The 26,532-nt window shown below is 45.8% G+C and overlaps 1 protein-coding gene across 4 annotated transcripts in view; it reads right to left on the bottom strand.

Annotated features, from left to right (window-relative positions):
* The window catches only part of LOC130295370 (cathepsin K-like), a 49,288-nt gene that overhangs the window by 17,502 nt on the left and 5,254 nt on the right, over positions 1–26,532 (bottom strand). The window contains exon 1 of one of the 4 annotated variants that reach the window (XM_056546055.1): positions 18,885–18,968. The exons of 2 other annotated variants lie outside the window; for them this stretch is intronic. The gene's annotated coding sequence lies outside the window, so the exon portion shown is untranslated. Of the gene's footprint in view, positions 1–4,965; positions 5,194–18,884; positions 18,969–26,532 lie in introns of those variants that run through there. One more of the 4 variants, XM_056546054.1, reaches the window with a different exon arrangement.

The raw sequence follows: 26,532 nt of genomic DNA, 5'->3' as shown, positions 1-26,532 counted from the left end.
ACCGGGTTGGCCCCCAGTGGGGTTAAACACGTAAAAATAAAGTACCATATTTTTCGCCGTATAAGACGCACTTTTTCTTCCCCAAAACTGGGGGGGAAAAGTTGGTGCGTCTTATTCGGCAAATACACATTAAAACCGGCGGTCCCTGCGCCCATCAACGGCTGGGACCCGCAGCTAATACAGGACATCACTGATCGCGGTGATGCCCTGTATTAACCCTTCAGACGCGGCGAACAAAGCTGACCGCCGCGTCTGAAGCGAAAGTGACACTAACCCGGCTGTTCGGGACCACCGCGGTGAAATCGCGGCGTCCCGAACAGCTTACAGGACACCGGGAGGGATCTTACCTGCCTCCTCGGTGTCTGCTCCGTGCCGGGATCCCCTGCATGGCCGGCGCTCTCCTTCGTCGTCGCGCACGCCGTCCCATCATCCAATAGGAGCGGCGTGCGTAGCGACGTGATGACGGCGACGGGGAGCGAGGATACCGGGCAGCTGAGACGTTCCGGAGCGACGGGGACACCCCAGGGACGCAGCGACAGCGATGGAGGGCGACATCTAGGGCAGCGGTGACAGGTCCGGAGCGGCGGGGACACGTGAGTATTACCTCCTATACCAGTGGTCTTAAACCTGCCGACCTCCAGATGTTGCAAAACTACAACTCCCAGCATTGGATACACCACGGGGACGCGGCGACAGCGATGGAGGGCGACATCCAGGGCAGCGGTGACGGGTCCGGAGCGGCGGGGACACGTGAGTATTACCTCCTATACCAGTGGTCTTCAACCTGCGGACCTCCAGATGTTGCAAAACTACAACTCCCAGCATGCCCGGACAGCCAACGGCTGTCCGGGCATGCTGGGAGTTGTAGTTTTGCAACGTCTGAAGGTCCGCAGGTTGAAGATGACTGTCCTATAGTTTACATTGTATTTGGTTCAAAATCTTTATTTTCTAGATTTTTATGCTTAAAATTGGGTGCGTCTTATATGCCGAAAAATGGGGTATTCATGAAACATGTAAAAATAAAATACTCATGAAACATAAGCTGCAGTGTCTGCTGTAGGATGCAAGTCTTATGGAAAACATAACATCATAGGGACGAAGCTTGGGACCTGGTCTGAAGCCAATGCAAGAGATGCAAAGAAGTATTTGTACAACTTACGCTCTTTGCTTTCGGATATCATTCCTTTTATGGCGGAAAGATTCTCTTGCTATCCCATTAGATAGAACTGAGGGAAATCACCAGGATAATAAGGTTCCCCACCGGAGTCTAGAACTTATCTCCCTGAGGTCCCGAGTAGAGATGAGCGAACTTACAGTAAATTCGACTCGTCACGAACTTCTCGGCTCGGCAGTTGATGACTTATCCTGCATAAATTAGTTCAGCTTTCAGGTGCTCCGGTGGGCTGGAAAAGGTGGATACAGTCCTAGGAAAGAGTCTCCTAGGACTGTATCCACCTTTTCCAGCCCACCGGAGCACAGGAAAGCTGAACTAATTTATGCAGGATAAGTCATCAACTGCCGAGCCGAGAAGTTCGTGACGAATCGAATTTACTGTAAGTTCGCTCATCTCTAGTCCCGAGCAAAGGGTTGAGGCCATATGTGTTGAATAATTGCAAACGTTTGTTGTGCCCTATATCTCCAGACCTCCCCGTAGGTTTATTACAGCAGAACATTCGTGCGTTCTCTATGGGGAGGGGTACGTTTCGAATGGACCTTCCTTATGTGCACTTACAAGCTCTGTCTATAGATTTCGGAAAAGTAGACAGCGCACAGTTTTTACATATGTCCAGCATATGGCAACGTACATTAGAAATAATGGGATGGGATATACGTAATGATAAACAGTACCGGCACTTTAACCAAAATATTGCACAACAGAGTCATTTAAACCGATACGAGCCGAACAATCACACAAGATCAGATGGCACAGCATCGTGTACACAGAACCCCTATGGGTCCATGTGACGGATGTATGGGTGGACAATGTGCCGTTATATTGTTCCTCTATGAAGGACTGTACGAAGTATTACCTTTATATAAGTAAACTTATAGATCCATGAGGTACAATATGTGCCCATATATTTCTAAAATAATACATCCAAGAACATGAACTCCCAGTGGCAGATATTGTGGTATGGAATTTTTTTTTGCCCTTAAAGGGGTACTCCGGGGAAAACCTTTTTTCCTTTAAATCAACCGGCTCTGGAAAGTTAAAACAGATCTGTAATTTACTTCTATTAAAAAATCTTAATCCTTCCTGTACTTATTAGCTACTGAATACTACAGAGGAAATTCTTTTCTTTTTGGAATGCTCTCTGATGACCTCACGAGCACAGTTCTCTTTGCTGACGTTATTATAATAAAAATAAGAAGTCTTTATTTATTGTTGTCCTTAGTGGGATTTGAACCCAAGGCCCCAGCACTGCAAGGCAGCAGTGCTAACCACTGAGCCACCATGCTGCCCTTAGCATACATCTGCTATGCATCTGCTATGCATGGTTGCTAAAATGGACAGAGATGTCAGCAGAGAGCACTGTGCTCGTGATGTCATCAGTGTTCCAAAAAGAGAGGAATTTCCTCTGTAGCATTCAGCAGCTAATAAGTACTGGAAGGATTAAGATTTTTTTAATAGAAGTAATTTACAAATATGTTTAACTTACTGGCACCAGTTGATTTAAAAGAAAAAAGGTTTTCACCGGAGTACCCCTTTAATGGTTATTGCCAGGGTTCAAGTCCTGGGGAAAAAAGTGTGGGAACTCACCCAAGATTTCCACTTAAAGGGGCACAAGACATCTTATACCCTATCCAAAAGGATAGAGATTAAGATGTCTGATCCCGGGTGTCCCGCCGCTGGGGACTCCCATGTTCTCCCTGCTGCACATGGCGTTCGTTTAGGGCGTTGTGTTCAGCGCTGGAGGCTCGTGACGTCACGGCCCCTCATTGCAAGTCTATGGGAGGGGGGAGTGACGGCCGTCATGCCCCCTTCCATAGAATTTTGAGGGGACATTACTGTGAAGTCACGAGCCTCTGCCCGCATCACCAGTCATCTGGCACGGAGTGAAGCTCGCTCCGTGCACCGGATCTCTGGGGTGCCGCAGCCAAGATCGCGGGGGTCCCCCAGCAGCAGGACTCCCGTGATCAGACATCTTATCCCCTAGATAGGGGATAAGATGTCTATGGGTGGAGTACCCCTTTCAGAACTGGTCCTGCAGGACTCCTGCTAATGGGAACGGCGTTCCTGCTGTGGAAAAAGGGCAGGAACTCCGTTCCCAAGAGCTCCTGCAGGACTTGAGCCCTGGTTATTGCACATTGTCACAATTTTTGGAGTAGCGTTCCCATTGAGGTGCATGAGGCCTCTATTGTAGAAGGGAAATGATTGGTTGCTATGGGCAACTGGGCAACTTTTCCTCTACACAGGTTTTGATAAATCTCCCCCTATGGGGGAGATTTATCAAAACCTGTGTAGAGGAAAAGTTGCCCAGTTGCCCATAGCAACCAATCAGCTCACTACTTTCACTTTTGACAAGGCCTCGGCAAAATGAAAGAAGCGACCTGATTGGTTGCTATGGGCAACTGGGCAACTTTTCCTCTACACAGGTTTGACGCACGGCTCTGTCTTGTACATAGCCCCTAAAGGGTTTATTAACTTTCCTATAGCTGTTCTATAATCCAGAATATTTCATAATCCAGGATACGTGAGCTCATAGTACTGCTGGATAAAAAGGACTGATATAATCTACATCCTTTCCTCTGCCATCATTTAGAAAAACTTGCGTATGTATGTGTTTTTTTTTATTTTATTTTTTTCGTTTTATTTTGCATAATGTTTTGCTTACGTGCAACAAATCTATTAACAAGTCCCACGGCCTCTATAAATTTATCGCACGTACGCAAATCAGCTGTTTTCCTCCATTCTGTTTTCCATTTTGAGATTTTGCTCATGCGACAGTCGCACATTAGAAATCTCTGACCACTACAAGTCATTTTTGAAAAATTGCTTACAGAAGCCGAACAGTATTTTCTTGCTCTTCTCGTTTGGCCGGTCAAAAGTCGCACAGGAGAGTGCCTAGTCGCATGTGAAAGACAAATATACCGTATATACTCGAGTATTAACCGTTCCGAATATAAGCCGAGGACCCTAATTTCACCCCAAAAACCTAGGAAAACGTATTGACTCGAGTAGAAGCCTAGGGTGGCAAATACATCACCCCCCCCCCTCCCCTGTCATCATCCATAATCCCCCCCCACCCCTGTAATCATCCACACCCCCCTGTCCATTTCACCCGTTGTCCATATTACCCCCTGTCCAAATGACCCCCTGTCAATATCCCTACTGTCATCATCCAGACCCCACTGTCAATACCCCCCCTGTCCATATGACCCCCTGTCATCATCCAGACCCCCTTTTGTTTTCTTCTCCCCTCCCCAGTTATTGCTCTAGTAGCTGGAGGGAGGGTGAGCCGGGCCGTCCACCTTCACTGCAGGGACCGTCCGCATTCCGGTGGGAGGGTGAGCCGGTACGGGCCATCCATCTTCACCGGGAGGCCGCCTTCTCTGCTCCGGGCCATCCTCGGACTAGTGACGCTGCATTGACGCCACCACACACGGACGCCCCTGTAGTCATATGTCTGCCCAGCATGGACATCCTTGCGCGGCAGTGTCAATGCAGCATCACTAGCCCGGTGCAGTGAAGATGGACGGCCCGGCTACCTCCACCCCCACCGGTATGCCTAAAGCCAAAAATCATGCTGAAGAATACTCGAGTATATACGGTAAGCAAAAAAATATCTACTAAATGCTTTTATAAATGTTCCCCATTGACCTGTATATCTAGAGGACTAATCTGCAACCCTAGTAGATATCTAAATGTGTTGTACAGCCCAACCTCGTTTATTTTCCATGAATGCCATATCTTCTCCGTCTCTTTTCCCTCCCCCCACCTTAAAATATTAAACCGCATCTTACCTCTCCGTATAGAAGACTTTTGTCAGTTCAGGTTAGTCTCTTGGGACCCTTTTTTGGCTGACGTAGAGAAACCAAACGAGTCTATGAACCCTGGCCTGATAGTTGCTCCTCAATGAATTATTTAAGGAAATCTTGCTAGTATTTCAGAGACCTTTGCTCGGCTGCAGAGCGCTTTCACTTGTAGAGAGAAGTGAGAATGTAGCCAGGGGTCCTGTATGAATCAGGCGGTCACGCGGAGAGCTTTTGTGGGCTGTCCACAGCTGGTTTTACTTACAGTTTATGAAAAAAAAATTCCTAGTAGCTGGAGCAGAAATATAGAGCAGACCTCAGATGCTCTGATCTCCTGGCTTAACCTGAGCAAACACATAGACGAAGAAATAACGTTCCCAGTGTTTGCTTAGTTTACTCCTTTGATGCCAATAGAGGTGTCACACAGCTTTCCCTGACTCTGTACGGCAAAGGTACAAATGAGGGGTAAAGCATGTATATTGTATATGTGTATGTACTACATTGCACACATGAGAAAAGCAAAAGGATAGGGGATAAGATGTCTGATATGTGGGGGTCCCGCCGCTGGGGACCCCTATGATCTCTCCTGCAGCACCCCCTGTCATCTGCTACACGGAGCGAACTTTGTCCGTGCCTGATGATGGGCGACACAAGAGCCGGAGTATTGTGACGTCACGGTTGGCCCTCTCAATACAATGGGAGGCTTGTATTGAGGGGGTGGGCCGTGATGTCACGAGGGGGCAGGGCACGTGATGTCACGATACTCCTGCCGCCACACCCCCTCCCATAGACTTGTATTGAGGGGGTGGGCCATGATGTCACGATACTCTGGCCCCTGTATTACCCGTCATCAGGCTCGGAGCGAAGTTCGCTCCGTGCAGCAGATGACGGGGTGCTGCAGGAGAGATCGCGGGGGGAAAGGGGATAAGATGTCTAGGGCCGGAGTACCCCTTTAACCTCTTAAGGACTCAGCGTTTTTCTATTTCTGCATTTTCATTTTTTCCTCATCACCTTCTAAAAATCATAACGCTTTCAATTTTGCACATAAAATTCCATATTATGGCTTATTTTTTGCGCCACCAATTCTACTTTGCAGTGACATTAGTCATTTTACAAAAAAATCCACGGTGAAACGGAAAAAAAAATAATTGTGCGACAAAATTGAAGAAAAAAATGTAATTTTGTAACTTTTGGGGGCTTCCGTTTCTACGCAGTGCATTTTTCGTAAAAAATGACACCTTATCTTTATTCTGTAGGTCCATACGGTTAAAATGATCCCCTACTTATATAGGTTTGATTTTATCTTACTTCTGAAAAAAATCATAACTACATGCAGGAAAATGTATATGTTTAAAATTGTCATGTTCTGACCCCTATTACTTTTTTAATTTTCCGTGTATGGGCCGGTACAAGTGCTAATTTTTTGCGCCGTGGTCTGAAGTTTTTATCGGTACCATTTTTGCATTGATCGGACTTTTTGATCGCTTTTTATTAATTTTTTTTATCTAAAAAGGGACCAAAAATACGCCATTTTGGACTTTGGAATCTTTTTGCAAGTACGCCATTGACCTTGCGGTTTAATTAACTATATATTTTTGTAGTTCGGACATTCATTTACGCACCCGGCGAAACCACATATGTTTATTTTTATTTACACAGTTTTTTTTTTTTATGGGAAAAGGGGGGTGATTCAAACTTTTATTAGGGAAGGGGTTAAATGACCTTTTATTAACTTTTTTTTTTTGCAGTGTTATAGCTCCCATAGGGACCTATAACACTGCACACACTCATCTTTTATCCTGATCCCTGCAAAGCCATAGCTTTGCATGGATCAGCATTCTAGGGGCTCGATTGCTCAAGCCTGTAGTTTAAGCTTGGAGCAATCAAACACCGATCGGACGCAACGGAGACAGGTGAGGGGACCACCGCTCGCGTCCTAGCTGATCGAGACATCGCAATTTTATCACGATAGTCCCGATCAGCCAGACTGAGATGCCGGGAAGCTTTTACTTTCGTTTTGGACGCGGCGATCAACTTTGATCGCTGCGTCTGAAGGGTTAATAGCGCGCGGCACAACGATCTGTTAGCCCAGGGTCCCGGCTATCATTAGCAGCTGGGACCGACGCGGTGTGATGCAGGGTCACGGCGTGACCCCGTTTTAAACACCGGGACCGGGCGCAGGGTGTACAGGTACGCCCTGCGTCCTTAAGAGGTTAACATGTCCACTGCTGTCTGCACTCTATAAGAGTCAAGGAAAGATGGGGCTTCATATAGGACGCCGGCTCCACGAGGCGCAGGATAAACTCTGGCATTTTGGGATTAAACCATCTCCTTTCACCTGGTCTCCTGCTGAGTTTATCCTGCTCCTTATGGAGCCGGCATCCTATTTGAAGCCCTATCTTTCTTTGGAACTATAGCAGCCAGAGGTTGGGGGTGGGATGGGGTGAGCGGCTTTCATGCCTAGCCTTTTCATTTATATATATCTCTTTTAATGCACCATGGAGCGCTCTTTTATCTCCCTTGAGACTCTATAAGAGTTAGGCTGTGTTCACATCAGCATTTGTGAACATGTTCGGGCATGGCCCTGAAAGATCAACCCATAAACAAAACATAGCCATAATCCCCCATTTACTGGAAGAAGGCCAAAAGTGTGCCCTTTTGTCCTCTGAGTGTTATGTGTTTTCCTGTATAGGAAAATGCATTTGATACGTTCACAAAAAAAAAAAAAATTCTAGCATAGTGTGAATGGGCCTTTAAAATCCACTTTTCTGTTTATCCAGCATTAAAAACAGAATCCCAACATAGAACATTACACAGGGTGTCTGACGCTTTCATAGACTATGAATACAAGGTAATTCCCGAAATGCACTAGTCACGCCGTGTATGTCCGATGTTGATATGCTGTTTTTTATGCTGGATTAATAAAGACGTTGTATTTAAAAAGTGTGGTGGTCCAGTACAGGAGTTGCACAGCTGTACCCTAGCTGCCCTGTCCAGCAGATTGCATACAGTGACCCTTGGGCCCCCCCTGCACTTGTGTTCTACCTACTCCCTTAAATGTCTGTTATGCCGTGTGATGTACATAAAATGTGTTATAGCTTTAAGACCTGTTGTCATGTGATTAACCTGTTGTCATGTGATTGTAACCCAGTGAGGTATCAGTGACCATGTGACCTAAGGGTGACCTATGGGACCCCTCCTAGTCTCCCCCATATAAGCCCTGGATGGAGCTAGCTCGCTCTCTTAAGCTCTTTTTCTGCTTAGCTGAGTGCCGCAAGGTCAAATCCTAGGTGTGTGTCTGGAGTCCTAAAGAGGCCTGAAGTCTACCACGCAGCCACGGATCCTAAAGAATAGTACCCCACAGGTCAAGTTAAAGCCTGGTAAGCTACAGAAGGGGTGAAGTCAGTCATAGTCTCCCATAGTCAAGTCAGTCCAAGTCAATCTGTCTTCAGTCAGCGTGGCTCTGCAGCAAATTGTCCCAGTCCCAGCAAGCCCTGAGGTTTCTGAAGTCCCTGGTCACCTCCGTGGACCTAACTAGCCGAGCTGTGTAGACTTGTGGTGGCCCAGTACGGAAGGTGTTACCCCGTACCCTTGCTGCCCTGTCAGGCAGCCTCCTGCAGTGTCCCCTGGGCCCCCCTTGCATCTGTTTATTGTAATTGTATATAATCCCTATGTTATATATGTTATATCTTTAAGACTGTTTACCATGTGATTTGTCAAGTGATTGTTACCCAGGAGGTATCATTGACCAGGTGACCTAGGGGTGAGCAATGGGATCCCACAAGAGCCTCCCCCATATAAGCCCTGGGTGGAGCCTCTGCTCTCTTAGTCTTTGCTGAGTTCCAGTCAAGTCGTGCCTAAGTTTGTGTCCAGAGTCATAGGAGGCCTCAAGTCCAGTCTGCAGCCACAAGCTACAAACCTGCAAGTAAGTCACAGTCTCAGTATTGTCAGTCACAAGTCAGTCAAGTCAAAGTCATCTGTCTAGTCAACGTAGCCTGCACTAAATTGTCCCCCTCTACCACAAGTCCCAGCAAGCCTTTAAGGTCTCTGTAGTCACTGTTCACCTCTGTGGGCCTGCCTGAACTGTATAGGCCTTTCCGCCTGTCTAACCTCAGTAAAGCTACCATGATCCGTAACTTGGTGTCGGAGTCATTATTGCCCCCATGCCTAGCCCAGGATCCAGCGGTATACCTTCAGGTGGTAATGAGGATAAACCACGCACTGGTGTCATGAATACAAGGGGTTAATGCCATCTGCCCCTAGGGTAATTCCATCTGCACTGCATCTCACACCCCATACCACAGACTGTTACTGACTCAGTAAAGATGCCGTTGTTCCGTAACTTGGCGTCTGAGTCATTATTTGCCCCCGTGCCTAGCCCAGGATCCAGCAGTATTCATTTGGTTGGTGTAGAGGATAAACCATGCCCTGTTATCACGAACACAAGGGGTTAATGCCATCTGCCCCTAGGGTAATTCCATCTGCCCTCATCACAAAAGACTGTTCACATTGCACTGGTTTTCCTCTTCATTGGATGTATCAAGAACTGGCCATTCTCTGTGACCGCTACATAAAGTAGATGTTGGACTTTTGGAGAGGGGATCTAACTTTTACCATAAGTTACACAAAATGCTTTCAGAATTGTGTCCATTTGGTAATGTATTCCAATGTATGGCTACACAGTGTCATATCTCAGAATGTTTATATAGTACAACTTTGAAGTGGTCAGAGAACTAAAGCAACAACTTACACCTTTACACCGCAAAGCTGGATGCACTTGCTGCGGCAGGCGGCACCCAGGTTGCTACCCCTGGTATGACTCATCCTCTCAGGCAGCAAAGGTATAACGTGGCACAGGAAGGTAGAGGAACGGACGTAGTCAGGAATGGCAGGAGGACAGGGCTGGTGGCAATGAAGCAAGGTCAGGTCACGTAGCAAGAAGGTCAGAAGGCAGGAGGCACAGGAGCAAGGTCAGAATACGTAGCAAGGGGTCAGATACACGGAGAGGCAAGACACAGGTAAACTCTTTCTCTTAGGCAAACTAAGCACAAAGATTCGGCAAGGATTATAGGAAGTGCAGGGTTAAATAGGGTCAAATGGAGCTAGCACCAATCAATGGTGCGCTGGCCCTTTAAATTTTAAAGAGCCGGCGTGCGCTCCCTAAGAGGCGGGGGCACGCGTACTGGCAGACACGGGGAGCGGAGGAGACAGAAGAGGCAGGAGATTAGGGGAGACCCGCAGCGGAGCCTGCAGCAGGGACATTGAAGCGTTTGCGGTCAGCAAGTCTGACTGCAGCGCTGTCTGTGACCATACAGCCCCCCCCCCCAGGTCTCCCCCCTCTTTCTGGGCTACAGGAACCAATGAATCAGACCTTGGTCTAGTATGTTCTCTTCAGGTTCCCAAGATCTTTCTTCAGGCCCGAACCCCTTCCAATCCACCAAGAAGAAACATTTTCCTCTGATGATCTTGGTGGACAAAATCTCCTTAACTTCAAAGATGTCAGAGGAACCAGAGACAGGAGTGGAAGACACATCCGCATGAGAAAAACGATTAAGAATAATGGATTTGAGGAGAGAGACGTGAAATGAGTTCTGAATGCCAAGAGAAGGAGGATGATGGAGTTTGTAAGACTTGGGATTAATGTGTTGCATGACTTTGAAAGGGCCAAGGAAGCAGTGACCCAATTTGAAGTTAGGAATCTTAAAACGAATATACTTGGCGGACAACCAGACTTTGTCTCCAGGTGAAAAAATCAGAAGACGTCTTCTCTTCCTGTCAGCCTGCGACTTCATGCGGGAGGATGCAAGAATTAAAGAGTGCAGAGTTTCTTGCCAAATAGAAGAAAAGTCCCGTAACAGAATATCCACCACAGGTACTTCAGAAGGAACAGGTAGAGGAAGAGGAGGACGAGGGTGACAGCTGTAGACGATAAAGAATTAAAGGAGTAGTCCAGTGGTGATTAAGTGGTGAGCAACTTATCCCCTATCCTAAGGATAGGGGATAAGTTGCAGATCGCGGGGGGTCCGACCGCTGGGGCCCCCTGCGATCTCCTGTAAGGAGCCCCGACAGCCCGCGGGAAGGGGGCGTGTCGACCTCCGCACGAGGCGGCGGCCGACACGCCCCCTCAATACAACTCTATGGCAGAGCCGAAGCGCTGCCTTCGGCAATCTCCGGCTCTGCCATTGAGATGTATTGAGGGGGCGTGTCGGCCGCCGCCTCGTGCGGGGGTCGACACCCGCTATCTCGGCGGAGAGCCGGGGCCCCGTACAGAGAGATCGCAGGGGGCCCCAGCGGTCGGACCCCCCGCGATCTCAAACTTATCCCCTATCCTTAGGATAGGGGATAAGTTTTTCACCACTGGACTACCCCTTTAAAGAAGTTTTATTAGCTTCAGAGTCCCGGTGGTTATATGAAAACTCTGCCCAGGGAAGCAGGTTGGCCCAATGTCCTGCCGAGCAGAAACAAAATGACAAAGATAATCTCGAAGAATTTGATTCACCCTCTCTACCTGTCCATTGGACTGGGGGTGGTATGCAGAAGAGAAGTCAAGTTTGATCTTGAGGCGAGAGTAGAGAGCCCGCCAGAATTTCGAAACAAACTGAACCCCACGATCAGAGACAATGTGAGATGGTAAGCCATGCAAAGGAAAGATATGTCGAAGGAATTGATCAGCCAGTTGTGGAGCAGAAGGAAGTCCAGGGAGGGGCACAAAATGAGCCATCTTGGAAAAAGGATCAACGACCACCTAAATGACTGTGTTGTTGCAGGAGAGAGGCAGATCGGTAACAAAGTCCATAGCAATGTGTGACCAAGGGCACTCCGGGATAGGCAAAGGAAGTAAATGTCCCGCAGGCTTGAGCCAAGGAGTCTTGTCATGGGCACAGGTCATACAGGAAAATACAAAATCAGTGACATCACGCTCCAGGTTCGGCCGCAATGTAATGTTGGGTGATCAATTGAATGGACTTCCATACTCCAGCATGTCCAGCTAGTAAAGAAGAATGGCCCCAAAACAACACTTTGCATCTCTGACGAGGAGGCACTAAAAACTTCCCTGGAAGAACTTGTTGAAGATCAACAGGCACCACTGTAATCATTCGTTCAGGAGGAACAATATGCCGAGGAGAAGAGTCCAGACCTTTTACATCAGAAGCTCTAGAGAGAGCATCTGCTCTAACATTCTTGTCTGTAGGACGAAAATGAATAAAGAAGTTGAACGGGGAAAAGAAAAGAGACCATCGGGCCTGCCGGGGGTTGAGACGCTGTGCAGACTGAAGATATAAAAGATTTTTATGGTCTGTGTAGATACTGACAGGATGAGTAGATCCTTCCAATAAATTAAGCCACTCTTCTAGGGCAAGATTAATGGCCAAGAGTTCCCGGACTACAATAGAATAGTTCCTCTCAGAAGGCGAAAACGTCTTACAAAAGAAACCACAAGTCACCAATTTACCCCTGGAGGACTCCTACTGATGAGGCATCTACTTCTAGATAGAACAGCTTTTCTGGGTCGGGTCTAGACAGAACAGGTGCAGAAGCGAAGGCAGACTTCAATTGGGTAAATGACTTTTCTGCTTCCGTGGACCAAGTCTTGGGATTACTGTTTTTCTTGGTGAGAGCCACAGTCGGAGCAATCAAGGCGGAGAAATGTGGAATGAATTGTCTATAATAATTGGCGAATCCACGAAAACGTTGTATGGCCCGTAGGCCAGAAGGTCGTGGCCAATTGAGTACCGAAGACAACTTGACTGGATCCATCTGGAGGCCTTGGCTAGTGACCCAGAAATGGAAGACACGTCTTTTCAAAGAGACATTTCTTGAGTTTGGCATAAAGGTGATTATTCCGCAGGCAACGTAAGTCCTGGCACACATGAGTGTGATGCACCTCCATATTGGGAGAGAAGATCAAGATGTCATCTAGATAAACTACGACACAAGTGTAAAGAAGATCCCAGAAGAAGTAATTTACAAATTATTGTAAGACAGCCAGCCAGGGCATTAGAGTCAAAATGGCATCACTAAGGACTGGGACTGCTGGGCCACAATAGAAGAGAGGTCTGGAACATCTGGCAGAGGCACCCTGGCGGGATCCATGGCCAGATCTTACTGTTACGGCTGTGGTAAGGTGGATCCACTGATCTGTGAGGATGATGGCGTGGGCCATACCAGGGAGCGGAGTCTTTTGCAGTAAAAGTTACAAGAAGAAGCTCTATATACAATGATAAATTCCCCTCCCAGTCCCTATTCTGACATAGCCAGTGGCTTGTACACAAGTATCATAACAGTTATGGTGACCACCAGGGCCGGCCTGTGCTGTTGCATCGGCTGAACCCAGCTGACTTAAAATATGAAGCAGTACTATTTGGACACGGTATGGGGTGTGTACATTATGAGGCACTGCTGCATATACACCTTATAGTATAATTATAGTGTATGGTAGTGTCAGCATTGTGATTTTCTCAACTGTATAGGAGCATTATTGGGCCAATGCATGGCATTGTTATTGGGACACCATACTTAGTTAGGCCCTGATTGGCATGGTCTTCTGTATACTTTATGATGGTACTCAAGCACTAACTAAGAGTACCCTATAGGGCTACAACCAATAAAGGGCAGCTAGTCACCAATTACACGCTTATGGGATCAATGGAGGTCCAAGCTGTCAGACTCCCAGCAATCAGACTTTAATTACATCAAATTGTGTTTGGGCCAACTCTTTTAACCCATTCAAGGTTGAACAGAATGGTCCTACTACTATCCACTAAAGAAAAGCTTTACCTCGCCGCAGTGCCCAGGTGTCTCTGACTGCCAGTTTTCTGACCATCATTTTTTATTTACAGTGGAAAAGATTTAGGACCATAAGTTGTATATGTACATGGCAGGAGTGTAAAGCATGAAAATTGCTCCATTATTCTATTATAGCAATGTCATGTCTTTATGGTTCCTATATAAGACCCATGTGATATTTTTATTAAGAAATTGTGTTCCCGCTATCATACAGTCACACCCATTACCAACATGTTATTCCATAAAATGACAAGGGAAAACTTTCAGTGAACTTCTATAATGCCTTTGTATAGAAATAGAAACTTACTTGAATCTACTTAGGACTGGCATATTTTTAGGCTTGGCATCAAATAGGACTTTTCTTGTACCATTGTGAACTGTGAAATGGAGGTTGGTTAATGATTTTTTATGGTCTTAATCTGGAGGGCCAGGTCCATTCATTGAAAACATGTATTGCAAAGTATACTTTCTGTGAGTCATGAATAATAAACATTTTATATGTTGTGTGAACCACTAGCGCTCTGGACCAGCCAATAGTTTATGGACTAATAACTGACTCATTTTGTATATATTGTAAAGGGGATTTAACACGTTAACAACCATGGAAGTGTATACAAGTCCAGGGGGGATGCACGTTCCCCCACCTGGACGAGTATACATGTCCATGATTCTCGTGGGTACTGCCCAGTATACCCATAAGATCGCGGCAGGGACTTGGCTGTAACACACAGCCGGGACCCTGCCACACTGTCAGGACCAAAATAAATTTCGGCCCCAGCAGTTTGACCCCTACAGCTGCGGTCGGAAGCGACCGCGAGCTGTAAGGACTTTGACAGAGGGAGGGAGCTCCCTCTGTCTCTCTCCTGTAGCACCCTGCAATGATCGCGGGGTGCTGCTGGTTACCTGGGCAGCCGGGGGTCTTACAAGGACCCCCAGGTCTGCCCCGGTTATTGCCTGTCAGGCACGTCCTGATATGCTGCCTGCCAGTGTAAAACTGGCAGGCAGCATATAACTTCAATGCTTTGGAATACTAAGTCTTCCAACCCATTAAAAAAATAAAAAAAAGGTGTAAAAAAATATATAAAATAAATAAAAGTGTAAAAAAATCAAATTTTTTTTAAAAAAAAGTGTAAAAAAAATTAAATTTTCATACATTTAGTAAATAAATATAATGGAAAAAAAAGCATAATGTGTAGGATCACACGGCGCACATCCACAGCATGTTACATGCTGTGGATGCCCACCAGTAGTCACAATAATGAGCTCCCTGCTGCAGCTGGGTAGCTTTTTGTGTCCACTCATAGCGGCAGATTTCGCGCCGGCAGTCATGAGCAGACACACTGAGCTACCCAGCCGCAGCAGTGATCTCGCCCTTGTGACTGCCGGGCGCATCCGCGGTGTGAAATATGCTGCAGGTGCGCTCTGTGTGACCCTACACTGCGTCCTGTTCATACTGCATTTCAGCAGTATGTTAGAGGTATCCGTCAGCATCACCAGAGCGGTCCCTGGTCCAGCCAATACACTTGTAGGGGTGCGGTATTGTTCTGACAGCTCTGATCCTGTGCAGGCATGGAGTGGGGTCTATAATTCATATAATTTGCCCTGAAAGCCAAAGGGGCCTCCTCTCCTGCTTGTTCCTACCAGACGGTCAGGCAACCAGATATGGCCTAAGTAGGGGTACTGCCCAGGAAGAACAGGGTGATAAAATATGGGGGCATGTCCTCCATTTCAAAAGCAACTTACCAAAATGATGTTCCACAAATAAAGAATTTGTGGGGAAAAAAGCTAATTGCTATTTTTTCCACAGACTTTGAAATAATTCTAGCCACACAATAAGGGCTCAACATACTCACTTTTGCCCTAGGTGAATACTTTAGGGGGTGTAGTTTAGAAAATGGGGTAACTTCTGGGGGTGCGGTATTGTTCTGACAGCTAGAATGCTTTGCAAGATGAAGTGGGGACTATAATTTGCATAATGATATCCTGAAAGCCAAATGGGGCTCCTCTCCTTTTGGGTCCCACCATGTGGCCATGCAACGTAATATGGTCTAATCGGGGGTATTACCGAACACTGGATGAACGGCGTAATAAAATAGGGGGTGCATTTCCTACTTTTCAGATGCAATGTATAAAAAATATGTCCCGCAAATGATGCATTTGTGGGGGGGGAAAAAGTAAATTTAAGTTTTTCCACTGACTTTGTAACCATTCCAGCTACGTACTCACTTTTGGTCTAGGTGTATACTTTAGGGGGTGTAGTTTCCAAAATGGGGTCACTTGTGGGGGTTCTGTATGGTTCTGGCAGCTAAAACCCTTTGCAGGCATGAAGTGCAGCCTATAATCCATTCGGCCTAAAATGATGCCCTGAAAGCCAAATGGCGCTCCTCTCCTTCTGGGTCCTACCACGCTGCCAAGGTACCAAATATGGCCTAAGCAGGGATATTTCCAAACACAGGCCGAGCAGCTCAATAAAACATAGGGTGTGTTTCTTTCAATATCAGAAGCGATGTACAAAAAATATGTCCCACAAATGATGCATTTGTGAAAAATGCTAATTTCGAATTTTTAACACTGACTTTGTAATAATTCCCAAAAACTATGATGTTAAAATATTACTGTACCCCCCTAGCCAATACCTTGGATGGCACATAAAAAAGGTGTACTTTTCAAATTTTCTAAATTTCAAGTAAAATTGTTAGGCTTCTAATTAATTTAAAATGTTAATTAAAAAAATGCTTTCAAAATAAAGTATAAAATGTGACATATGAATGACATATGAAAGTATAAGTGTCATAAACCATTTGGTCAGTAAGTATAAATATATGCAACCTATTAGTGTTTTTTTATTTCATGATTTTTTGCATTGTAAAAAAAAAAACTACAAATGATATCGGCTTACTTTTACTATGTACATGAAGGACAACTTGTGACTAAAAACAATGTCAGAATTATCGTGATTGACAAAATGTTGCCAGAGTTATTGTCTGATAAAGTCAGACATCCCCGATTTGAAAAAAACAGATCTGATCTTTAAGGGGCATACAGACCTAATTGTCTTGGTCCTTAAGGGGTTAAAAAATGTATTAATAAATAATAATAATTATTTATATATATATATATATATATATATATATATATACACACAGGGTGGGCCATTTATATGGATACACCTTAGAAAATGGGAATGGTTGGTGATATTAACTTCCTGTTTGTGACACATTAGTATATGTGAGGGGGGAAAATTTTCAAGATGGGTGGTGACCATGGCGGCCAATTTGAAGTCGGCCATTTTGAATCCAACTTTTGTTTTTTTCAATAGGAAGAGGGTCATGTGACCCATCAAACTTATTGGGAATTTCACAAGAAAAACAATGATGGGCTTGGTTTTAACGTAACTTTATTCTTTCATGAGTTATTTACAAGTTTCTGACCACTTATAAAATGTGTTCAATGTGCTGCCCATTGTGTTGGATTGTCAATGCAACCCTCTTCTCCCACTCTTCACACACTGATAGCAACACCGCAGGAGAAATGCTAGCACAGGCTTCCAGTATCCGTATACACTGCTATATACTACTATATACACCACAGGAGAAATGCTAGCACAGACTTCCAGTATCCATATACACTGCTATATACTACTATATACACCGCAGGAGAAATGCTAGCACAGGCTTCCAGTATCCGTATACACTGCTATATACTACTATATACACCGCAGGAGAAATGCTAGCACAGGCTTCCAGTATCCATATACACTGCTATATACTACTATATACACCGCAGGAGAAATGCTAGCACAGGCTTCCAGTATCCATATACACTGCTATATACTACTATAGACACCGCAGGAGAAATGCTAGAACAGGCTTCCAGTACCTGGAGTTTCAGGTGCTGCACATCTCGTATCTTCACAGCATAGACAATTGTCTTCAGATGACCCCAAAGATAAAAGTCTAAGGGGGTCAGATCGGGAGACCTTGGGGGCCATTCAACTGGCCCATGACAGCCAATCCACTTTCCAGGAAACTGTTCATCTAGGAATGCTCGGACCTGACACCTGACAAGATGGTGACCACCACATTATGGGTGTCGGGTCCGAGCATTCCTAGATGAACAGTTTCCTGGAAAGTGGATTGGTCGTCGTGATGCAATCCTGTCTGTGATGTGATAAGCTGAACAGGAAGTGACATCTTATATTTTGACCTAGAGGCTAGAATAAAACTGTACAACTTCAGGATTATTTTATTATATAGACAGTCAAATGGAAAATGAGAAAAAAATCCCCAAAAACTCTTAAAAAATATGTTATACATAAAAATTTGATTTAAACACTAGGTCATTTTTCTGAAGTACATTTCCTTTAACACAAGAATAATGCCTCGTCATCGATAAAATCCCCTTCCTCTGCCAAAGTGCTTTACGCAGAAACTTGTTATAAAAACATAAGATCAGCTATTTACAAATGATTTGCCAGAGTGTGATGATAGATGAATGGAATGTACAAAGGTTTACACACAATAAACATGTACAGTCCACACAAAAGAAGCGGCTGGGCAGCTCAGGAGCAGTGCCGGCTCTGCCTATAGACAAAATAGGCAGCTGCCTAGAGCACCCTCTTGTTTGGGGGGGGGGGGGGGCGCAGCTCTGCCTGCCGCAAGAAAGTTAGACAACCAGCATCCAAACCATTCCCTCAGCCAGCAGCATGAGGAGGAGGTTTGTTACAGTGTGTCACCCCAGTAGTAAGGTGGGGTGTGTCAAAGGGTGGGCCAATGGGCGGAGTCAAGGGGGCGGCAAAAGTAGCTTTTGCTTAGGGTGGCAAAAACCCTTGCACCGGCCCTGCTCAGGAGTATAATACAGACTGTAACCCTGGATCAGTATGCAGCATACCACCTGGTGTAAAGTGTAGAGCCAGCTTGAACTTAAGAACGCTGGGGCAACCACTTTACTAATGTCAGTGTAAGTGGAGAGGACCGCTGGCCCAGGGGCAGCTTCCTGGTGGACACAGCAGTGGGAATGGAGGGCTGGACCAATGTTATGGGTGGTCTCTTTAAGCAAAACTGATAATCGGTTCACCAGCACTAAAACCCAATAGAGTAAGAGGGAAAATAAAATCCGCTCACCCCTTTACGTAGTCCTCTACAGTCCTAACTGGCCAGATGCACAGAATGTTGCTGCCGGAAGCAAGATGATGAGTAAAGAAAGAAGGTTCTGTAAGGGAAAAAAATCCCAGCATTCCGGTCTTCAGTTTGTGTATTAGGATAAAACATAAAAGCTTTATTTAATCCATTAAAATTATTGTTCAGAGGGACAAAAAATCAAGACGCTGTTATGTTATGCGCTCCGGCCGCACACGCTGGCCGTGAGCACATGGTCCCGTTACCTACTGCTGCCGGCGGGCTGGGACTCGCCTTGCGGGATGCGCCCGCATGCGTTCTCCAGTCCGTCACTCACCTGGTGCTTCTCCTGCCCCAGCCTCTGCCTCTCTGCTTCGGCGCCCGTGTCCCCGTCCCCTAGGGCACGCGCGTGCCAGAGCTTTAAGGTTTAAAGGGCCAGTGCGCTTATTAGTGTAATTTACCTGTGGCTCATTGTTAAATTCCTCCACCCTCCTCACTTCCCTGCCAGATCTTTATTGCCTTGTGCCTGAGAGTTGCCTTACCGTGTATCTGATCCTTTGCTCTCTGACTTGACCTTGCTCCTCTGCCGCCTGCCTACTGACCTCCTGCGACATCCTGACTACGCTACTTTGCCACCTGCCTTGACCTCCTGCTATCTTGACCACGAGCTGCCTTATCCCTCCTGTGCCTCGCATCTTCTCAGCCGCCTGTGTGGTCGAGCTGTGCCAGGGGTAGCAACCTGGGTGCCGCCTGCCACAAAGTCCATCCCGCTTTGCGGCAGGCTCTGGCAAAAACCAGCGGCACCTTAGACTCTGCTCCCTGGTACTTTCCGAGTCATCTGCCACACAGGTCCAGCGGATCCACATTCACCGGCATTCCTATCTTATGAAACATGAGTGTTAGACGCATTTCGGGTAAACCCTTTATCAAGGCATGATAAAGAGTTTACCCAAAACTCATCAGTTATTTTCATGTAATTTTTATCCCTCCGTTGGGATTCTTTTTCCTTTAAAGAACCTTCTTTCTTTACAAAACCCCAATATACAGGGTCATAGTGCAGGTGAACCAGATTAAAATAAAGTATAAATTTCCCAGATCCATGGTCCAGTTCCGGAGATAGACCCGCTATTAGCCGGAATCGCTAATATGTTAATCACTGGGTTTGCGCAATGGAGGCAGGATACGGCATACCCAGCTTCCCTGTCTCTATCCCCTCTGCTCCCATATGCTGCCTACAGAGTGCTCACATGGGCAAAGAGTTCTCCTTGAATATTCATGAGGTAGGCGGGCATATGGGAGCAGAGTGGATGGAGCCAGGGATGCTGGGTATGCCGAGTCCCACCTTCATTGCGCAAAGCTGGTGAATAACAAATTACCAATGTGGGTTAATAACGGGTCTATATCGGGAATCGGACCACGGATCAGGGAAAGTGAAACCTCATTTTAATAGGTGAACCAGCTGTCGGTTTCCCTTTTAAGCATCTCAAAGAGAACACCTAAATACAGTGTCTGGCTGATGGAATCATGGAATACCCTTGATGTTAAGATTAAATAGGGTCATAAGGTTAGCCCAGTATGATACAATGAATGACTTTTTTCAGCAATGGATTTTTTACATATAGAGGCCCAGATAGAGGCCCAGTTCTTAAACAAGATCCGGTTCCACCGTGAAGAAGGCAATGGCAGATGGTACTTGTTGCAAATATATAACCTGTGCAATGTCAGTGAGCTAGTTCCTGATATGTTATCGTTACTATCTTCAGAGGCCCCATAGCCTCTGAAGACGTCACTTACGTGGTGAAACATGTTAGGGGGCTGTGTGACATGTTTTACATACAGCACCACATCCTGCTCATCTCTGAGTACACACTGCAGGTATACTCACATTATTATTCATATATTTATTGTACACTAGAATTGCGAACATGGTGTAAAGACAATAGCAATGTACGGGTGCTGGGTTTTCAGACCTTCCTTCTCTTTTGGCTTTATTTTTATCCATACAATAAAGGTTTTGTTTTAAGTCACACTTTAGTGAGGGATAAAGTGGATCTTGCACTCTGTCTTTGGAAGAGTTATCTGTAAAAATTGTCTTGATAAGAAGGGGTGGGCAAAAGGTGCATGAGTTTATTCTGGCCTAGAGGGGAACAATACCTAAAAATACTATTGCCCTTTACATGTTTGTTACACTCCTCTGTGCTGCAGTCACCTCCTCTACCACCCTGATTGACAACCTATATCCTGTATAGTAATACCGGCCTCTCCCCTTTAATACTGCACATGAATGGCGCCATAGATCTATGGAGATTGTGCAGGACTACAAGGGAGAGGCTGGCATTACTAACACGATAAAGGGGGTGAACCAGGTAAGTAATGTAATGTATGTACACAGTGACTCCACCAGCTGAATAGTGAGTACAGCTCTGGAGTATAATACAGGATATAACTCAGGATCAGTACAGGATAAGTAATGTATATACACAGTGACCCCACCAGCAGAATAGTGAGTACAACTCTGGGGTATAATACAGGATATAACTCAGGATCAGTACAGGATAAGTAATGTAATGTATGTACACAGTGACCTCACCAGCAGAATAGTGAGTACAGCTCTGGGGTATAATACAGGATATAACTCAGGATCAGTACAGGATAAGTAATGTAATGTATGTACACAGTGACCTCACCAGCAGAATAGTGAGTACAGCTCTGGTGTATAATACAGGATATAACTCAGGATCAGAACAGGATAAGTAATGTAATGTATGTACACATTGACCTCACCAGCAGAATAGTGTGTACAGCTCTGGTGTATAATACAGGATATAACTCAGGATCAGTACAGGATAAGTAATGTAATGTATGTACACAGTGACCTCACCAGCAGAATAGTGAGTACAGCTCTGGTGTATAATACAGGATATAACTCAGGATCAGTACAGGATAAGTAATGTAATGTATGTACACAGTGACACTGACAGCTAGAAAGTGGGTGCCACTCTGGAGTATAATACATTATGTAACTCAGGATCAGTACAGGATAAGTAAATGTACACAGTGACACTGACAGCTAGAAAGTGGGTGCCACTCTGGAGTATAATACATTATGTAACTCAAGATTAGGACAATATAAGTCATGTTGTTTAAAATGTTTTAGGTAGATTATTTCTCTATTTGCACTGTGATATCATATTTAAAGATGGATTTACTTTTTGAGATAGGTTGCACAATCATGTAGGTCCTGAAAAGATGGTGTATGATACAGGTATTCAATGGACACCAATGAACAATGCATTAAAGGGGTACTCCCCTGCTCAGCTTTTGGAACAAACTGTTCCGAACGCTGGAGCCGGGAGCTCGTGATGTCATAGCCTCTCCCCTTCATGACATCACGCCCTGCCCCCTCAATGCAAGTCTATAGTTCATAGTCGCATAGACTTGCATTGAGGGGGCGGGGCGTGACATCATGAAGGGGTGAGGCTATGAAGTCAGAAGCTCTCGGTGCCAGCTCCAGTATTCGGAACAGTGTGTTCCAAACGTTGAGCAGCGGAGTACCCCTTTAAGAACATTGCCAGTCTGTGCCTCGCATTAGTACCAACCACAATCTTTCTCATAAGTGTCAGTCACAGTGGCTCCTGTGGGGCCAGCCAAAGACTCCCACCCCAACCCCCATTGGTACCGATCAAAGTGAAAATTCTAAATTGGGCCAAATACACCCATTTTATGGAGTGTCAAATGCAAAAATGTAAATACTAATAGGAAGATCACCATGAATAATGAAAAAACTGAATAAATCTTTATTGAAAAAAATCATGAATAAAATACATATAATACAATGATAAAAAGGGCAGAGCTACATAAAAAGAACGACAGATCACATTGATAACACTGATCTAAATTGCATATAAATTACATATCCATATAAAGTAACTGCAGGTACCAGAGATGCTACAAATCACATTGCTCTTATACCATGAACACTTACATACAGTGATCCCTGCCACCCCTGGGAACACTTTAAATGGGCACTATCAGATTCTAAAACTTTTCTTATGTTGTACTGTGGTGGCGGGGTGTGTGGTGCAGGGCAGATGTTGTTACCCTAGGGGCAGATGGCATTAAACACTTGTATTCGTGATGCCAGGGCGTGGTTTAGCCTAAAACTACCTGAAGTTATACCGCTGGATCCTGGGCTAAGCACAGGGGCAATAAAAGACTCTGACGCTAAGTTATGGACAACGGTAGCTTTACTGAGGGTAGACAGTTGGTAAAGTCTATACAGTTCAGCCAGGGCCTAAGGAAGTGACCAGTGACGCAGAGACCTTAATGGCTTGCTGGGACTTGTAGTAGGACTGGACAACTGAATGCAGACCACACTGACTCGACAGATGACAGGGACTGACTTGACTCATAAAGCTGTGACTTATCTTACTTGAATTGATGGCGGCTGCAGGACTTGACTTTGAGGCCTCCAACACTCTGGACACACACACTAGGCACGACTGATCTCAGCAAAGACTTTTAAGGAAAGAGAAAAGAAGAAAGAAGCTAGCTCCACCCAGGGCTTATATGGGGGAGACTAGCAGGGAGCCCATAGGTCACTCTTGGAATCACCTGGTCACTGGTACCTCCTGGGTAACAATCACATGATATGTCACATGGTATAACTCTTAAATGCAACATTACATTTTCTAACACTTTACATGGTAAAACATATTTACAATAGGGAAACAAGTGCAGGGGGCCTTGGGGACCCTGAAGGAGGCTGCCTGACAGGACAGCAGGAGCACGGGGTAACACCTCCCATACTGGGGCACCACAGTACATCTTGGCAAAACGTTAATCTTTCTAATATACTTCATAAGAACATTTTTATTTCTGGAATGGGTTATGAGCATAACTAGCAATGTAGAAGATATTATAGTTCCTATGGGGCCCATCTATCATGGTATCTGGCACCTGACTAGGTGGTGGAAGTTGGAGCACTATAATTGCGGCCTACAATGGCTTTAGATGAGGTTGAGGTATGTCCATGTTACTGTGTGTTATTTATATCATACAGTCAGTGGGTTCAGATGACTTTTGTATAAAGTGTATGGAGACCTTAAACAGGTCATGTGGCCTACCTCCCACAAATTAGATTGCATTATTGTTACATAACTCATGGTGCCCTGTTCACACACCTTTTAACAGTTTCTTGATATTCCCTTCTGTTCCTGAGATATGTGGGTTTATATTTGGTCTGACAATTCAGGAAATCAGTCAGATGGGCGTGAACTTCATTTTACAAATGGGAGTGACTGATGATGGTAGTTAGCAGTAAGATGTATGGTGATATTGGATCCTTTTATATGTGGTGTCCCAGTGCAGAATATGGCCCTGTTAGGTAAATGCTTCCTCAGGTGCTTCACTAAATGTCTGTTCTGGGCCCCACTACCCCAAGTTTAAGGGTGTTATACTGTATTGCACTGTAACATGTATAGTCAAATGTACTTTTTATGCTTTAATGTGCCCTTAAGGGTTAACTTATCTGTGCAGGAGGATGCCTAGGGGGATCACATGACTGCTTCAGCCAATCAGGGCTTCTGCCCTGCTCCGCAAAGTCTGGCTAGATGGGGAGGAGTCAGTTGTGAGGAGTTCAGAGGAGAAGAGAAAGTGAAGGTCACCTTAAGACCTTTGTTGTGGACCTGTACCTCACCACATGGGGACAGGCCTAGGAGATCCTCTACCTCACCACATGGGGTCAGGCCTAGGAGATCCTCTACCTCACCACATAGGGACAGGCCTAGGAGATCCTCTACCTCATCACATGGGGACAGGCCTAGGAGATCCTCTACTTCACCACTTGGGGACAGGCCTAGGAGATCCTCTACCTCACCACATGGGGACAGGCCTAGAAGATCCTCTACCTCACCACATGGGGAAAGGCCTAGGAGATCCTCACCACATAGGGACAGGCCTAGAAGATCCTCTACCTCACCACATGGGGAAAGGCCTAGGAGATCCTCTACCTCACCACATAGGGACAGGCCTAGAAGATTCTCTACCTCACCACATGGGGACAGGCCTAGAAGATCCTCTACCTCACCACATGGGGACAGGCCTAGGAGATCCTCTACCTCACCACATGGGGACAGGCCTAGGAGATCCTCTACCTCACCACATGGGGACAGGCCTAGAAGATCCTCTACCTCACCACATGGGGACAGGCCTAGGAGATCCTCTACCTCACCACATGGGGACAGGCCTAGGAGATCCTCCACCTCACCACATGGGGAAAGGCCTAGGAGATCCTCTACCTCACCACATGGGGACAGGCCTAGGAGATCCTCCACCTCACCACATGGGGAGAGGCCTAGGAGATCCTCTACCTCACCACTTGGGGACAGGCCTAGGAGATCCTCTACCTCACCACATGGGGACAGGCCTAGGAGATCCTCTACCTCACCACATGGGGACAGGCCTAGGAGATCCTCTACCTCACCACATGGGGACAGGCCTAGGAGATCCTCTACCTCACCACATGGGGACAGGCCTAGGAGATCCTCTACCTCACCACATGGGGACAGGCCTAGGAGATCCTCTACCTCACCACATGGGGACAGGCCTAGGAGATCCTCTACCTCACCACATGGGGACAATCCTAGGAGATCCTCTACCTCACCACATGGGGACAGGCCTAGGAGATCCTCTACCTCACCACATGGGGACAGGCCTAGGAGATCCTCTACCTCACCACATGTGGACAGGCCTAGGAGATCCTCTACCTCACCACATGGGGACAGGCCTAGAAGATGCTCTACCTCACCACAGTGGCGTTGCTAGGGTTGGTGTCACCCGGTGCGGTAGAAAATGGTGTCACCCCCATACCTCCCCCCTCCCCCCAGTAAGTTTTTAGCCTGTTGTGACAGACACCACTGTTGTAGCGCATTGTGAGAAATTCCAGTATAATAATCAGATATACCAGTTGCCACAGAATGGGAAAGTGTTAAAGAAGTTTTCACCATTTAAATATACAGCTCCCAGAATTACTTAAGGGGGTACTCCACTGGAAAACATTTACTTTTATATCAACTGGTGCCAGAAAGTTAAACAGATTTTTAAATTACTTCTATTTAAAATCTTAATACTTACAGTACTTATAAGCTGGTGTATGCTCCACAGGAAGTTGCGTAGTTCTTTCCAATCTGACCACAGTGCTATTTGCTGACACCTCTGTCCATGTCAGGAACTGTCCAGAGCAGGATAGGTTTGCTATGGGGATTTGCTCCTACTATGGACAGTTCTTGACATGGACAGAGGTGTCAGCACAGAGCACTGTGGTCAGACAGAAAATTAATTAAAAAAGAAAATAACTTCCTGTGAATCGCTTATACAGCAGCTAATAAGTACTGGAAGGATTAAGATTTTTAAATAGAAGTAATTTACAAATCTGTTTAACTTTGTAGCACCAGTTGATAAAAAAAATGTTTTCCAGTAGAGTACCCCTTTATGCAGTGGTGAGGTTATGCTGGGAGTTGTAGTTTCACTGACCATAACTGTAGAACTGACAAGCGACTACAGCTCTGATAGGACACAGAGAGGAGAATGTACAATGATATCAGTGACGTCTTCTCTATAGTCTTCCCTTATCTAATTCAGATGGTACATACCG

The sequence above is a fragment of the Hyla sarda genome, chromosome 11 (assembly GCF_029499605.1).
Source record: "Hyla sarda isolate aHylSar1 chromosome 11, aHylSar1.hap1, whole genome shotgun sequence".
In the NCBI taxonomy this organism is placed as follows: Eukaryota; Metazoa; Chordata; class Amphibia; order Anura; family Hylidae; genus Hyla; species Hyla sarda.
The sequence above is the reverse complement of the archived record's forward strand: the minus strand, read 5'-3'. Positions and strand labels throughout refer to the sequence as shown.